General features: G+C 37.1%; 1 long non-coding RNA gene across 2 annotated transcripts in view; it reads right to left on the bottom strand.

Moving 5' to 3' along the window:
- The window catches only part of LOC103783712 (uncharacterized), a 220,410-nt gene that overhangs the window by 198,092 nt on the left and 7,252 nt on the right, over positions 1 to 15,066 (bottom strand). Inside the window, exon 2 of one of the 2 annotated variants that reach the window (XR_609284.6) lies at positions 14,698 to 14,803. The exons of the other annotated variant lie outside the window; for it this stretch is intronic. This is a non-coding gene — a long non-coding RNA (uncharacterized LOC103783712). The remainder of the gene's footprint in view (positions 1 to 14,697; positions 14,804 to 15,066) is intronic. 2 annotated transcript variants of the gene reach the window in all.

Genomic DNA, 15,066 nt, shown 5'->3' with positions numbered 1-15,066 from the left:
ACCCATGACCCCCAAATAGTTACAAAGTTTTATGCCAAGCCAAGCAACAAGATGGACAATGAACAGGCCAAGGCCTGCCTGGCCTTCATGTCTGAGTCAACTTTTCTCCTCTTATTCAACCTTATGATACTATGTACTTCTCCTTATAACACTTTACATAATTGTAATTTGGAAAGACATATTTAATAGTCTTTTTTAAAAACAGCTTTATTGAGATATAGTTGATATATAAAAACTGCATATATTTAATATATAAAATTTGATGAGTTAGGATATATGCATATACCCATGAAATCATCACCACAATAAAGACAACAGACATATCCATCACCCACAAAAGTTTATTTGTGTCTCTCTGTTTTTTTGTTTTGGTTTGGTTTTGTGGTAAGAATATTTAACATGAGATTTACCCTTCTCACAAGTTTTAAAGTACACAATACAGCATTGTTGATTATAGTCATTATGCTGTATAGCAGATCTCTAGAACTAATTTATCTGGCATAACTGAACTTTATACCAATTGAACACCTCCCCCCCCTCCATTTCTCCCTTCTCCTGGTACCCACTGTTCTGTTCTCTGCTTCAGTGAATCTGACTAATTTAGGTACCTCATATACATAGAATCTTGCAGTATTTCTCCTTCTATGCCTGACTTATTTCACTTACTCTAATGTTCTCCAGGTTAATCCATGTAGTTGGTTGTTGCAAATGTCAGAAGTTTCTTCTTCTTCTGTTTTTTTTGAGATGAAGTTTCGCTCTTGTCACCCAGGCTGGAGTACAATGGCGCAATCTTGGCTCACTGCAACTTCCGCCTCCCAGGTTCAAGTGATTCTCCTGCTTCAGCCTCCCAAGTAGCTGGGATTACAGGCGCCTACCACTATTCCTGGCTTCAGTATTGTATTTTTACTAGAGATGGGGTTTCACCATGTTGGCCAAGCTGGTCTCAATCTCCTGTCCTCAGGTGATCTGCCTGCCTCAGCCTCCCAAAGTGCTGTGACTGCATGAGCCACCACACCCAGCCGGAAGTTTCTTCTTTTTTTAAGGCTGAATAATATTTCACTGTATATATAAACCACATTTTCTTTATTCCATTAATTTGTTGATGGGCATTTAGGTTGCTTCTATGTCTTTGATATTGTAAATAATGCTGCAATGAACATGGGAGTACAGATATTTCTTCAAGATTATAATTTTAATCATTTGGGATATACACCTACAAGTGTGATTGCTAGATGATATGATAGTTCTATATTTAATTTTTCAAGAGACCTCCACACTGTTTTTCCACAGTGGTTGTAACCAATTTACATTCCTACCAACAGTGTACAAGAGTTCCTTTTCTCCACACTCTAATCAACAGTTGTTATCTTGTTTTGTTTTGTTTTTGTTTTTATAATAGCCATCTTAACTGATGTGAGACGACATCTCATTGTAGCTTGATTTGTATTTCCCTAACAATTAGGGATGAGTTTTTTTTATATGCTTATTGGTAATTTGTAAGTCTTGATTGAATTAACGTCTATTCAAGTCCTTTGCCAATTTTTAAATTGGGTTACTTGTTTTTCTCTTATTGAGTTGTAGGACTTCCTTATATATTTTGGATATTAACCCTTTATCAGATATGTAGTTTGTAAATATTTTCTCCCATTCTACAGATTTACTTGTCATTCTCTTTATTGGTTCCTTTGCTGTGTAGAAGCTTTTCAGTTTGCTGTAGTTCCACTTGTCCGTTTTCATTTTCTTTGCCTGTGCTTTTGGTGTCATATCCAAGAAATCATTGCCAAAACCAATGAATTTGAATTTATTTATTTGCCAACCATGCTATCTCATGGCCTACAATAGTGTCTCACTTACAAAATCCAATCAGAAATGCTTGCTGAATGTACAATTAAAGTTTTACATACTTTCACATATTAACTAAGAAATAACTCTGAATAAAAGAAACTGAAAGAACTAAAAGTGGGACTGTATCTTCCAAATCCCTGAAACAAATACAACTGAAAAATGTATAGTTCATCTAGTAAAAGGCAGATTAATGAAGAACAGGAAGAATAAACTTAGAAAAATAAAACAAAATCTCAAAAGTAGATTTAAAAGATTACTTGTGATAATTAACATATACGGATTAAAATGTCTTATTGCTGCATGCAGTGACACACACCTATAATCCCAGTTACTTGGGAGGCTGAGGGAGGATCTCTGTTCCAGACCAGCTTGGACAACACAGCAAGACCCCATTCCAAAAAAAAATCCCTATTAAGAAAAACAAAATGTTTAGATTCAGCTTTACAAAAATCCAAATAACTGCTGCTTACATGAAAAATACTGAAAATAAAGTAAGCAAAAACCTTAAGAAAATGAGATAGTCAACAATATTTTCAACAAACGTTTTTTAAAGATTTAAAAAGTAGAAGAGTGATATTACTATTGACAAGAAAACACCCATGGAGGAATAAAAGCATATATGAGTTATAGAAGATGAATTTACAAGATTAAAAGGAGAGATAAGAATTACAAAATTTTGTCAGGTTACAATAATATAAAAAGTTCATATTAATAGAAACAGAAGAAATGGACAGAAATAGGCTGTATTGGGATTCTTCATAAACCACTATAAGCCTATGAAACATCAAGTGTCAAGTATTTAATTGATAACAAATTCATTTAGAAAGCTAAGTTATATAACATATTTTTATCTATGACAAACATATATAGTCTTTTTTTACAACATCCTTGAAAAATATTATTCCATCATTTTCTAGAAACAAAACCTCAGTAAATTTAGAAAATGAAAATTGTACTGGTTTTCTCTAATCATAACATAAAACGAAATACAAAATAACCAAAAGTTAATAGTAAAAATTCAGACAAATATTCATAACCCTTTACTAATTAATTTCTTCTAAATAACTGATGACTAAACAAGAAATCAAATGCAAAATGAGAGACTAACAGAGAATAATGAAAAGGAAAATAACATATACAAAAAGGTAAGGAATTCAACCTTCAGCCATATTTGAAAATAAATGGATAGACTCAAAAGCTTGCATCAATTTTTTAAAATAATAAAATATATAGAGAAATTAGATTTCTATGGTTTGAATGTGGTTTGTCCCAGCTGAATCTCATGTTGAAATTTGATCCCCACTGTGGCAATGTTAGGAGGTGAGGCCTAGTGTCTGGATCATAGAAGTACATCCCTCGTAAATAGATTAATACGCTCTCATGGGTGAATGAGTTCTCACTCTCAAGAATGGATAAGTTCCTTTGAGAGTGGGTTGCTAAGAAATAATCTGGCTTTCTCAGTTTATCTCTCTTGTTTCCTCTCTCACCATGTGTTCTCTTTTCACATGCCCACTCCTCTTCCACTTTCCACCATGAGTGGAAAAAGCATGAGGCCCTCAACAGATGCAACTGCCCAACCTTGGACTTTGCAGTCACCAGAACTGTAAGCCAAATACATCTCTTTTCTTTTCTTTTCTTTTTTTTTAGACAGGAGTTTCGCTCTATTGCCCAGAGTGGAGTGCAGTGGTGTAATCTCAGCTCACTGCAACCTCTGCCTCCTGGGTTCAAGCAATTCTTATGCCTCAGCCCCCCAAGTAGCTGCTGGGATAACAGGGGTGCGCCACTATGGCTGACTAATTTTTGTATTTTTAGTACAGATGGGGTTTTGCCATGTTGGCCAGGCAGGTCTTGAATTTCTGGCCTCAAGTTAGCCTCTCCTCTTGGCCTCCCAAAGTGCTGGGATTACAGGCATGACCCACCATGCCTGGCCCATCTCTTTTCTTTATAAATTACCCAGTATCAGATATTCTGTTATAGAAACACAAAATAGACTAAGCCATTGCTAATTCTTTTAAGATATTAGGAAGAAATAACTATAGTAGTATTTAAGGTAGGCAGGAGGTAGAAAGTAATGATCTTATATTTATAATACAGTAAATTAGAAAATAGAGAAAACTGACAGATAAAGCAATAGTCTAATTGAGAAAAATATAATGTAATTATAATTCTTTAATAATTGTAATAGAAAGAGATTGTGACAACTATGGAGGTGATTTTTATGTGTGTATTTTGTGTTCAATTCTATGTTAATAAATTTGACAATCTCAATGACAAAGAAGACATTGAAAATCTAGCTCAAGGCTGGGCGCGGTGGCTCACACCTGTAATCCCAACACTTTGGGGGGCCGAGGCGGGTGGATCACGAGGTCAGGAGATCAAGACCATCCTGGCTAACACGATGAAACCCTGTCTCTACTAAAAATACAAAAAATTAGCTGGGCGTGGTGGCAGGTGCCTGTAATCCCAGCTACTCAGCTACTCGGGAGGCTGAGGCAGGAGAATGGCGTGAACCTGGGAGGTGGAGGTTGCAGTGAGCCAAGACTGCACCACTGCACTCCAGCCTGGGTGACAGAGCTAGACTGTCTCAAAAAAAAAAAAAGAAAGAAAAGAAAATTTAGTTCAACTATAAATAAAATGCTAAATTATCACAAAACAAATTCATCAAGTGACTACAGAATCAGATAATAGGTACCTGGATTTATATTATGGATAAATTACTTAAATCATCTGAGAAATCAATAATTTCCACACAACATAAACTATTCTACAAAGTAACAAAAGATGGAAGGCTTCCTAGTGAAACAAATAAATAAAAAATCAGTCTAGGGAATAAGAGCCTTAGAATATCCTAGATCAGTGGCCTTAGATGAGCTCTCTCAAATTCAGTATTCTCATCTAAACAAGAATAACAATTAAGGCATAGATTTCATAAAATTGCTGTGAAACTTAAATGGGATAATGCATGTAAACCTCAGCTTAGTAGATTCCCAGGGACACACTGCACACTTAATAGCTATTTTTTGGTAAAGCTAGAATAACCCTGATATAAAACTTGTTAAATATAACTCTGAAGTCAACTACATATCAATTTAATTAATGAAAAGCAATGTAAAATCTAAACAAAATATATGCAATAAAATTTAATACACCATAAGAAAATAATCATACATAAATACAATGATAATCTATTATTAGGATACGTGACAATGCAATGAGTCCAGCTACATCAATACACGAAATAAGAAAAGCATACAATCACATTTAAAGAATCTATTCTTGATATCCATTTTTTTTTTTTTTTTAGATGGAGTGTTTTTCACTCTTGTTGCCCAGGCTGGAGTGCAATAGTAAAATCTCGGCTCACTGCAACCTCCACCTCCTTGGTTCAAGCAATTCTCCTGCCTCAGCCTCCCAAGTAGCTGGGATTACAGGCATGCACCACCACACCCGGCTAATTTTGTATTTTTAGTAGAGATGGGGCTTCACCATGTTGGACAGGCTTGTCTCGAACTCCTAACCTCAGGTGATCCACTCGCCTTTGCCTCCCAAAGTGCTGGGATTACAGGCATAAGCCACCATGCCCGGCCTTGATATCCTTTTATTAGTGAGAAAGGAAAGTAAGATATCTCCTTCATATTGTCAAAGAAAAAACAGAGCTGGATAGTAGTTAAAGCAATAAAAACAGATCTTATTCAGGACTATTACAATGCAGGAAATGAGACTTCAATATAGAACTGGGCTTAATTCTAAATATAGAATGGGCAAGTGGGAATCTATAGCCAAGGAGCAGAGTGTGGGTCGTCAGCGGATGGAAAGCTAGTAAGAGAATACATCAGGGGTAAGAGGGGATTCTGGCTGAACAAACCTAAGAGAATTCTTGTCAAGGCAGGCCAAGGTATTCAGATATCACCAGCGGGATGGTGGAGGATGAGGAAGGAACTCCATTAGATATTGAAGGTGATCAGATATTGATGGTGGGGGATTTTAGTTAAACTAACTTGGTGGGATTCTTGCTAAAACTGTACAATGCAGAGACATGAAAGTCCAAAAATTGAGGCCTAGTTGAAAAAGAGTTCATGGGGGCCTAAGCAGAGTTTGGTCAAGAGAGAATCTTCATCTATATAAGAAGCCAACATCTTAATGATGAGACACTAGAAACACTGCCACTGAAATTACAAAGAACACATAAATGTCTACCATGTCCAGTTTTGTTTTGGGTAGAAATGTATCTAGTTTAAGAAATTGAAAAGCAAAAATAATCTACATTTTCAAGTCATTATTAAAGGTAAAAGTGGCTACGTGTCACAGTTCTAGCCAAAACCCTGTGAGCAGAAATCTCCAGATGGAGGCTGAAGAAGGGGAAGGGGAGGGGAGTTTAGGGGAGACTGTTCCTCTTCTTCTTGAAAGAAACATGAAATTGCAGGAGCCTTGCAAGGCCATGAGGCCTAAAGCCACACTTGCAGGATTATGGAGGAGAAAAAAACAAGGAGATGAGGTTCCCAAAGTATCACACAACCACCACACCCAGGCCTGAGTGGCCTAACTCTAGACAGTCAGTTTTTTGTATCCATTTGTATTAGTCCATTTTCATGCTGCTAATAAAGACGTCCCTGAGACTGGGTAATTTATAAAGAAAATGGCGTTTAGTGGACTCACAGTTCCACATAGCTGGGGAGGCCTCACAATCATGGTGGAAGGCAAAGGAGGAGAAAAGTCATGTTTTACATGGCAGCAGGCAAGAGAGCATGTGCAGGGGAACTCCCCTTTATAAAACCATCAGATCTCGTGAGACTTAATCACTATTATGAAAACAGCGAGGGAAAGACCTGCCCCCATGATTCAATTCCCTCCCACTGGGTCTCTCCCATGACACACAGCCAAACCATATCACCATTGATATTTGTCAATCTTTTATTTGTTGAAACCAGTAATTCTGAAGGTAGTCCTCAAACCAGCAGCATTGGTATCATCTGGGAACTTGTTAGAAATCCAGATTCTTTGGCCCCATTCCAGACCTACTGAACCAAAAACTCTGGAGAAGCAGTCCAGCAATCTTGGTTTTAACAAGTCCTCCAGGATATTCTGATGCTTATTTAAAAGTCTGAGAGCCTCTGGTTTAAGCCACTGTTTTTCAAGTGTCTCTCTCACTAAAAATGTATTTTACTGATAAGCATGCTAATAAAATTTGGCAGACTTTCAGAAAATAAATTAAGCCAGGTCTTCCCTTCATACAAAAAATTGAACTTCAGATGGATTCACAATTACACATACATATGCATACATATGTGTATATACATGTGTATATAAATGTGAATGTATGTACATATACATAAAATACACACACCTTTACACATGTGCCCAGAACAATAAATCATCTGGCAGCCTCACATAAGTTGGGCCTCCTTTAATGAGAGAATTCAGGAACCACCTCCATCCTTCATCTCATTCTTTCTATGGCTGTCTAGTTTCCCATCCTGACTTACTCTCTGTCCCTTTTCAAGTGTGTGCCTCCAATTTAAGTCACCATTCACTCTTATTTTCCAGTCTTCAAGCTTTACCTCTCTGGCTTTAATCACTACTGATGTGGCATCTCCATGGACTTAAAATATCACAATGGCCAAGCCCACTACCCCACATGATTACATACTACCCTTAGGGGCAGTACTGACATCAGACAAGGTTAGATCCATAGGTTGCAATGAGTAGTATTCTGGAAAATATTTAACAACCATCTCTCATTTAAAACAAGAAACAACAGGTGCTGGAGAGGATGTGGAGAAATAGGAACACTTTTACACTGTTGGTAGGACTGTAAACTAGTTCAACCATTGTGGAAGTCAGTGTGGTGATTCCTCAGGGATCTAGAACTAGAAATACCATTTGACCCAGCCATCCCATTACTGGGTATATACCCAAAGGACTATAAATCATGCTGCTATAAAGACACATGCACACGTATGTTTATTGCGGCACTATTCACAATAGCAAAGACTTGGAACCAACCCAAATGTCCAACAATGATAGACTGGATTAAGAAAATGTGGCACATATACACCATGGAATACTATGCAGCCATAAAAAATGATGAGTTCATGTCCTTTATAGGGACATGGGTGAAATTGGAAATCATCATTCTCAGTAAACTATCGCAAGAACAAAAAACCAAACACCGTATATTCTCACTTATAGGTGGGAACTGAACAATGAGAACACATGGACACAGGAAGGGGAACATCACACTCTGGGGACTGTTGTGGGGTGGGGGGAGGGGGGCGGAATAGCATTGGGAGATATACCTAATGCTAGATGATGAGTTGGTGCAGCGCACCAGCATGGCACATGTATACATATGTAACTAACCTGCACATTGTGCACATGTACCCTAAAACTTAAAGTATAATAATAATTTTAAAAAAACAAGTAATATAGGCATAGATAGATGGACATATACATATAATTATAAATTGTGACTAATATGAAGGATTCTTAGCATACAACTTGCAAATAATAATATATACAATATTTGTTACTGTAAATTATATATAGCTAATTGAATCTCACAGAATGTTTTTGTTTTTACTAAACTGTTGCATTCACAGCCAACCCCTATGGCTGCAATTGATGAGCCACAGTATAGTTCTGACATAAATGTTGGTTAACACATTTTTTTATGTTAACAAGAAAGTGAAACAATGAAGATAAATATAGGAACTTCAGTAGTTTCTCAATGATGAAGTGACTTCTTTGCTCTATCAGAGAATTGTTTTTGAATACTTGAAGAATATTTCCTCATTTTTTGGTCCATTCACACCGTGCTGGTTACAGTCAAGGCATACATTTAAGTTTAATGTGCATTTCCTGTATAACTGTCTAAGGTCGAGGCAATCAACAATCAACAAACAATAAATCAAGCCTTTATTTGTAGTGCTCACCAGTTTCCATGGTGTAACTATTCCCATCATGGCTAATTTTAAGCTACCAGGGTGACATCACTGAATACACTGAACTGAGAAAAGATGTATAATGACAACAGCAGACCACCGTAGAATATTTCTCCCATACAGACACAACAGACACAAACTTAAAAGCATAGATATTAGTAAAATGTAGTAAAATAATTATGAAGTAATGAGTTTTGAGTATTTATAAACTTTGTTTTTAAGATCTTTTATTTAGTACAGGTTTATATATAAATTAATTTTTAATGATGGCTTTCACAATTTTTGAAATTTTTTTATGAGCAAACCACTGGCCCTACTTCCCCTATATTCCCCCAGAAAAGTATATTTCAACATAATTCATATACTGATAGGATTTGGAGGTGTGTCCCTTTCAAATCTCATGTTGAAATGTGATCCTCAATGTTGAAGGTGGGGCCTGGTGGGAAGTATTGGATGATGGGGGCAGATCCCTCATGAATGGCTTAGCACCATCCCCTTGGTGATGAGTGAGTTCTCACTCAGTTCACAATAGACCTAGTTGTTTAGAGAGTCTGGGACCTCCCCCTTCTCTCTCTCTTGCTCCCTCTCTCACCATGCCTTTTTCCCCTTGGCCTTCTGCCATGAGTAAAACCTCCCTATGGCCCTACCAGAAGCTGAGCAGATGCCAGCACCATGCTTCCTATACAGCCTACAGAACTGTGAGCTAATTAAACCTCTTTTCTTTATAAATTACCAAGCCTCAGGTATTTGTAGCAATGCAAAAATAAACCAACACATATACTCATAAAGAGAAGTCTATAATATGTACATTCGTGAGTAACCTGAACATCTTCCATCTTGCTAATGAGCTCTTCCAAGAAAAAGATAAATATTGCAGAGCATCAGGAAGATGTGCTGGACATCTAGGTCATTTTGGTTGTATAAGGCCTTCCTATTCAAGCAGTAGGCCTATACTAAAGGCTTGGGCCCTGGTCCTCATGATTCAGCCTAAATATTTGTAAGATACCAGTGTTCATTCAGTCCTACCATGAGCTCCTTTCATGATCATGGGACATCAGGCTGAGTTGTTTTGTTACAATGGATGCTTGGACCAAGAGGCCAAAATGGCTTTTCTCCACCTTGACTATGCTGTAGCATTATTCTTATACCTAGAACTAGGTTCTGGTCAAGTAGGGACAATAGTTAAGAATAATAATGATTATTTACCAAATGTTTACTCTGTGCCAGGCACCACACCAAATGCTATATATACATCATTTCTTTAATTCTTAAAACAACCCTGTGTGGTGAGAATTATTATTCCCATTTATAACAAGAAAACAGAGAGACACAAAGTAATTAGCAAATATGCCCAAGATCACACAAACAGTAAATGTTAAAGTAGGATTTCAACTGGCTGTGTACCCCCAAAGCCAGTGCTTTGCTATACCACCTTCTTCTTAGGTCTGAAGACCCAGGGTCTTTGAAAACCCATTAATAAAACACACAGATGCTGGTTCATTTTTCAACATTTCTCATTGATCCATTAGCCAAATGCCTCTGGTATCCACCTGTTTTCCAGCTGAAATTGTCAATAGCATCTCTTTTCTCTGTCACAAGTGTCCTAGTTTAGGTGTTAAATTATATGTGGCTTTATATGTAGAAGAAGCTGTTCTGTGTGTAAGCAGAAACTGAGGCAAGCTGTGCCTCTGTCATATCTGCTATGATTCTAGTGGGCCCAGGATAGCCACAGGACAAAACTACCATAGACTCTGCTTATCTCCACAGAGCTTGCATGCATTCAAGTGGACACATTAAGAAGAAAACTGAAATTTTCCAAACACAATTCCTGTCATTAGAATGTAGGGTCATGCCCTTTGACCTCTGCAATCACCTTCACTGATTTCTACTACCTAAACATCATCTTGAATGAATGACTTCTCCAAACCTGACTTCTCATGAAGACCTAATCTTGACAGCTCTGGAATGCATTTCAGAGCAACTATCCCCATGCCATACTTGAAAATTACAAGTTTTCACTTCCAGGAAACCCAGTAGATGCCTGCAAAGGGGCCAGCTCTCAACATGATCAACATTCTCTGATGCTTCTGGAACATGAAGTCAACTATTAGTCTTTGCAAGCCAATCCATGCTGTCTTGAGATTATTAAAAGTAATTCAAGGCAGGACATGGTTTCCAAAGTTTTTCCTTGGAAAAACTTCAAGGAAAACACAGAAAAAATTTTTGTGGAAAAACAAAAAAGGAATTTTTTTTTTTTTTTTTTTGAGACACAGTCTCGCTCTGTTGCCCAGGATGGAGTACAGTGGCATAATCTCGGCTCACTGCAACCTCCACCTCCGGGATTCAAGGGATTCTCCTGCCTCAGCCTCCCGAGTAGCTGGGACTAGAGGCATGTGCCACCACGCCCGGCTAATTTTTTGCGTTTTTAGTAGAGACAGGGCTTCTGCGTGTTAGCCCGGATGGTCTCGATCTCCTGACCTCGTGATCTGCCCACCTCGGCCTCCCAAAGTGCTGGGATTACAGGCGTGAGCCACCGTGCCTAGCCAGGTATTTTTTTTTTTAATTTGTAGATTAGCTATTAACGATTCTTAAAGCATACATAAATTAAAGGCCCCCTTCTTGTGAATGTATCAAGCAAAACCTAAGATCAAAATGATGTGAACAAAAATAATCTACCTTTAAATCTTGAATATGGTAGTCTTTCTGTAGATAAACAATGTCTTAAGAAAAAGTATTTATCATATTAATAGCAAAGTCTTCACACCTTTAAACTATATTCTGTGTAGACTTAATTAAATTCAGATCTTCAAACATGGGCCAATTCTTTTGATACCACCGAAAGAAACAATCTACAGAACATAATATATGATAACTTTCTTTTATCTTTCCTAACAGCAAAACTATTTTTTTCTACTCTTAAGTTTATTACAGGTTTTCTTACAATGGTTAAAAAAAATCCACAAAAATATTAACCTCAACAGAAAACTTATTTCCTATTCCAACATTGCCTGGAGCAGTCAACAGGTCAGCCTGTGTGTGTATGTGTGTGTGTGTGTGTGTGTGTATGTGTGTGTGTACAATATACGTGTTATGTTGTTCGTTTTCCTAGATTTTTCATTCCTCTCTTGCTAATAGTTATTTTAATTCTTTAAGCATTAATACAATCTGGGAACTAATTCTGATGGAGATGTACTTTAAACACAAGGGATGGCTTGTAATGATATTAAATTGCGATCTTACAAGCACATAGAGATTAAATAATACTATGGTCAATTCACAAAGTAGATATTGCCATAAAAAATGTTAAATTAACTACTGTGCCATAGTACCTCTAATTCTTTTGCTATTGATGTACTCGTACTGAGCCTTTCTTTCTTTCTTTCCTTTTTCCTTTCTCTTTCTTTCTTTTCTCTCTCTCTCTCTCTCTCTCTTCTTTTTTGATTCAGGGTCTTGCTCTGTTGCCCAGGCTGTAGGCTACAGCATAATGGCATAATTAGAGCTCACTGCAACCTTGAACTCCTGGGCTCAAGGGATCCTCCCGCCTTAGCCTCCTGAGTAGGTAGGACTACAGGCATGCACTACCATATCCAGCTAATTTTTTTTTTTTTTTTTTTTTACTTTTTTTGGTAGAGACAGCATCTCACTATGTTGCCCAGGCTGGTCTCTGACTTCTGGTCTCAAGCAATCTTCCTGCCTCAACATCCCAAAGTGCTGGGATTATAGGCTACAGATATGATTTTAATGAAAAATCAAGGATTGGTTATATTCTAAACCATTTGCCAAGAGCACAGTTTACTTTCATGTCTTGGCATTCATAAGAAAACAAAAACTATGTATGAAATTATTTACAGTCTTCCACTCTTATTAACAGCTTCTTTCTAAAGCATGTATTTACTTTTATTAATATTAGGATAATTTTTTATAATTTTTCCTAAACCTGACCTCAAAATGTTTTAGAACATAAGGCAGAAAGGAATAGAATAGGGCTTTAACAAACAATGGAATAATGAGCATTGATTGCAAACCTCCGTAACAGAGACTTGCATAATCTTGTAAATAAGATTTGCATACCTCCAGTAATTATTAAGAAACATAAGATCATATAATCAACTGCTAAATTATATAGAGCAGACAGAAGGTAAGGTAAAAGTTCAGAGAAAAGAGGCATTAAACATTGCGGGCCAAAATTATTAGAGACAGTCTCTGCAGATGGTCACCTGTGGGACTTTCTTGTGATTGTGAATGGCCTGGGATCTTGTTACCATGTAGATCCTGCTTCAGCAGGTCTGGGGCCTAAGTTCTGCATTTCTAATGAGCTCCCAGGTGATATCCATGTTGCTCTTCCATAAACTCCTACACTTTGAACAGCAACAACTATTCAAAGACCAGGAGGGTTTGGAAATGTGAAGAGTAGCAAGTAAAGGAACCTTCCTCTTGATGATTTAGAAGCCATAACAGGCTTATAAAAATAGTTCAGCAGAATAAATATTCCTGTGTTTTTCATACATATTTTGCCAATGGAATAACCCCCAGACCCAGTGTTCCCTCACACTGTCATCTACATTATTAATACTAGACCAAAGCCAGGGTCCGTTACTTTCATGTGAAATGAACCAACCATTTTTTCCAGTAGTCTAAAAGACAGGAAAAGCCTTGCTGAAATGAAAATTTTCTTAGGCTGGGAACTGAATTGAAATGAGTAGTGTTAGTTTTGTTTACGGGTTTTGCAATTTAACTAATTTCTTCCCCATCTATTCTTTTATATCCTAATTGCTCAAAAATGTTATTTTAAACTTTAATATGTTTTAAATGCTGTAATTTCCTTTCTAAACAATCAAAAGCCATTTTCAGCTTGGGCCAGAATATTCTGCATAAATAACCATTCACCAAAAAACTATTTGCATCTAGGACATTCCTAGCATTCCTAGGCCTGCACTTGGCTAGGGTAACCTAAATACTATTAAGAATTGTAAAAGTTTTGAGATTGTACTTTTACTGCAAGATAAAGAAATTTGTAATCGTCTCAGACACAGTTTAGGAGTGTTTTATGTTAAATTTATGGTGGCAGAGTGAATGATCTGGATCCTGCTGCTTGAAGAAGAATCAAGGACAAGCTTTAAAATCAGGCCATCTTTCTGGGATTCATAAAAGCAAAAACACATAAATGAGGACTAAATTCCATTATGGCCAGTGGAAAGAAAGTTATTAACCCTGAATAAGACATTTTGGGACTGCTGAGGGTTTTTTTAAATATTCTTGAGGTTTCACTTAAAGCAGTAGAGGAAAATGTCTTTTCAAATTACCTCTATGACACCCACAGCCATTATTCCTGAGTAGATATAGGCCAGATGGGGGTTGGTATCTGAAATGATCAGTGGGGTTGGATTCAATTAGTGCTACTAAGTGGTGCTTGCAGAAAGCAGTGTGCAATAGTATGCCCCACATCAGAACTGGGTAACCTGCTTCCCTTCATCCTTCTACTGACATTCACAGACTGAACTCCCAAGGGTGACTTACTTAGAAAGGGACCCTTTCTATAGCAGAGCTGCTTTTCCCAGCAACCTCCAATTTCTCAGCCCTTGTAAACTGCCCCAAGCATTTACTGCTTGGCTTCATTTTTAAGCCTATAACCTAAAGTGTAGGTCTCTCTAGGTCCAGGTCTGAGCTCGACCACTGAATTGAGAGGTTTAAAATTGATGAAAGCCTGGAAAACATAGGTAAGATGAGGAAATGTCAAAGAAACTGAAGTTACTTAAAGTTACTAGAGAAAGGAGAATGAGCAGTAACAGAATCAGTGGTGTGCTGTAGCCAGTTCATACTAGCTTGTAAGAGCTGATTATTAAATTCTGAGTAATTTTGCAAGCTTCTTGTCGAACACAGCCATGAATCAAAAGTAAATATGTCAACTTACCTATTACAAACAAAAGTAATACAAAGGGGCACGAGGAAACTTCTGGGGGTGATGAATAGGTTCATTATCTTGATCGTAGTGAAGATTCCAGGGAGTATATTTGGTACTGTAAAACGATTGCCAAAAAACATTGCAACTTTATCCCATTATAAGCTTTTAGTACAATTTCTCTTAAGTTTATCCTTAGTAATTAAATCCTTATGTCTCACCTAGTGTCTATTCTTAAATCTATTATTTGCATGCTTCATATATAATATTTTATGCATATTTTTCTGGTTTTAAAAGCAATACATCTTCATTGTAGATAATTTGGAAGAAAAAAAAACAAAGAAAACAAGCATTAGTTAAATCCCACTACCTAGAGATAAT

Source organism: Pan paniscus, chromosome 12 (genome assembly GCF_029289425.2).
Source record: "Pan paniscus chromosome 12, NHGRI_mPanPan1-v2.0_pri, whole genome shotgun sequence".
In the NCBI taxonomy this organism is placed as follows: Eukaryota; Metazoa; Chordata; class Mammalia; order Primates; family Hominidae; genus Pan; species Pan paniscus.
The sequence above is the reverse complement of the archived record's forward strand: the minus strand, read 5'-3'. Positions and strand labels throughout refer to the sequence as shown.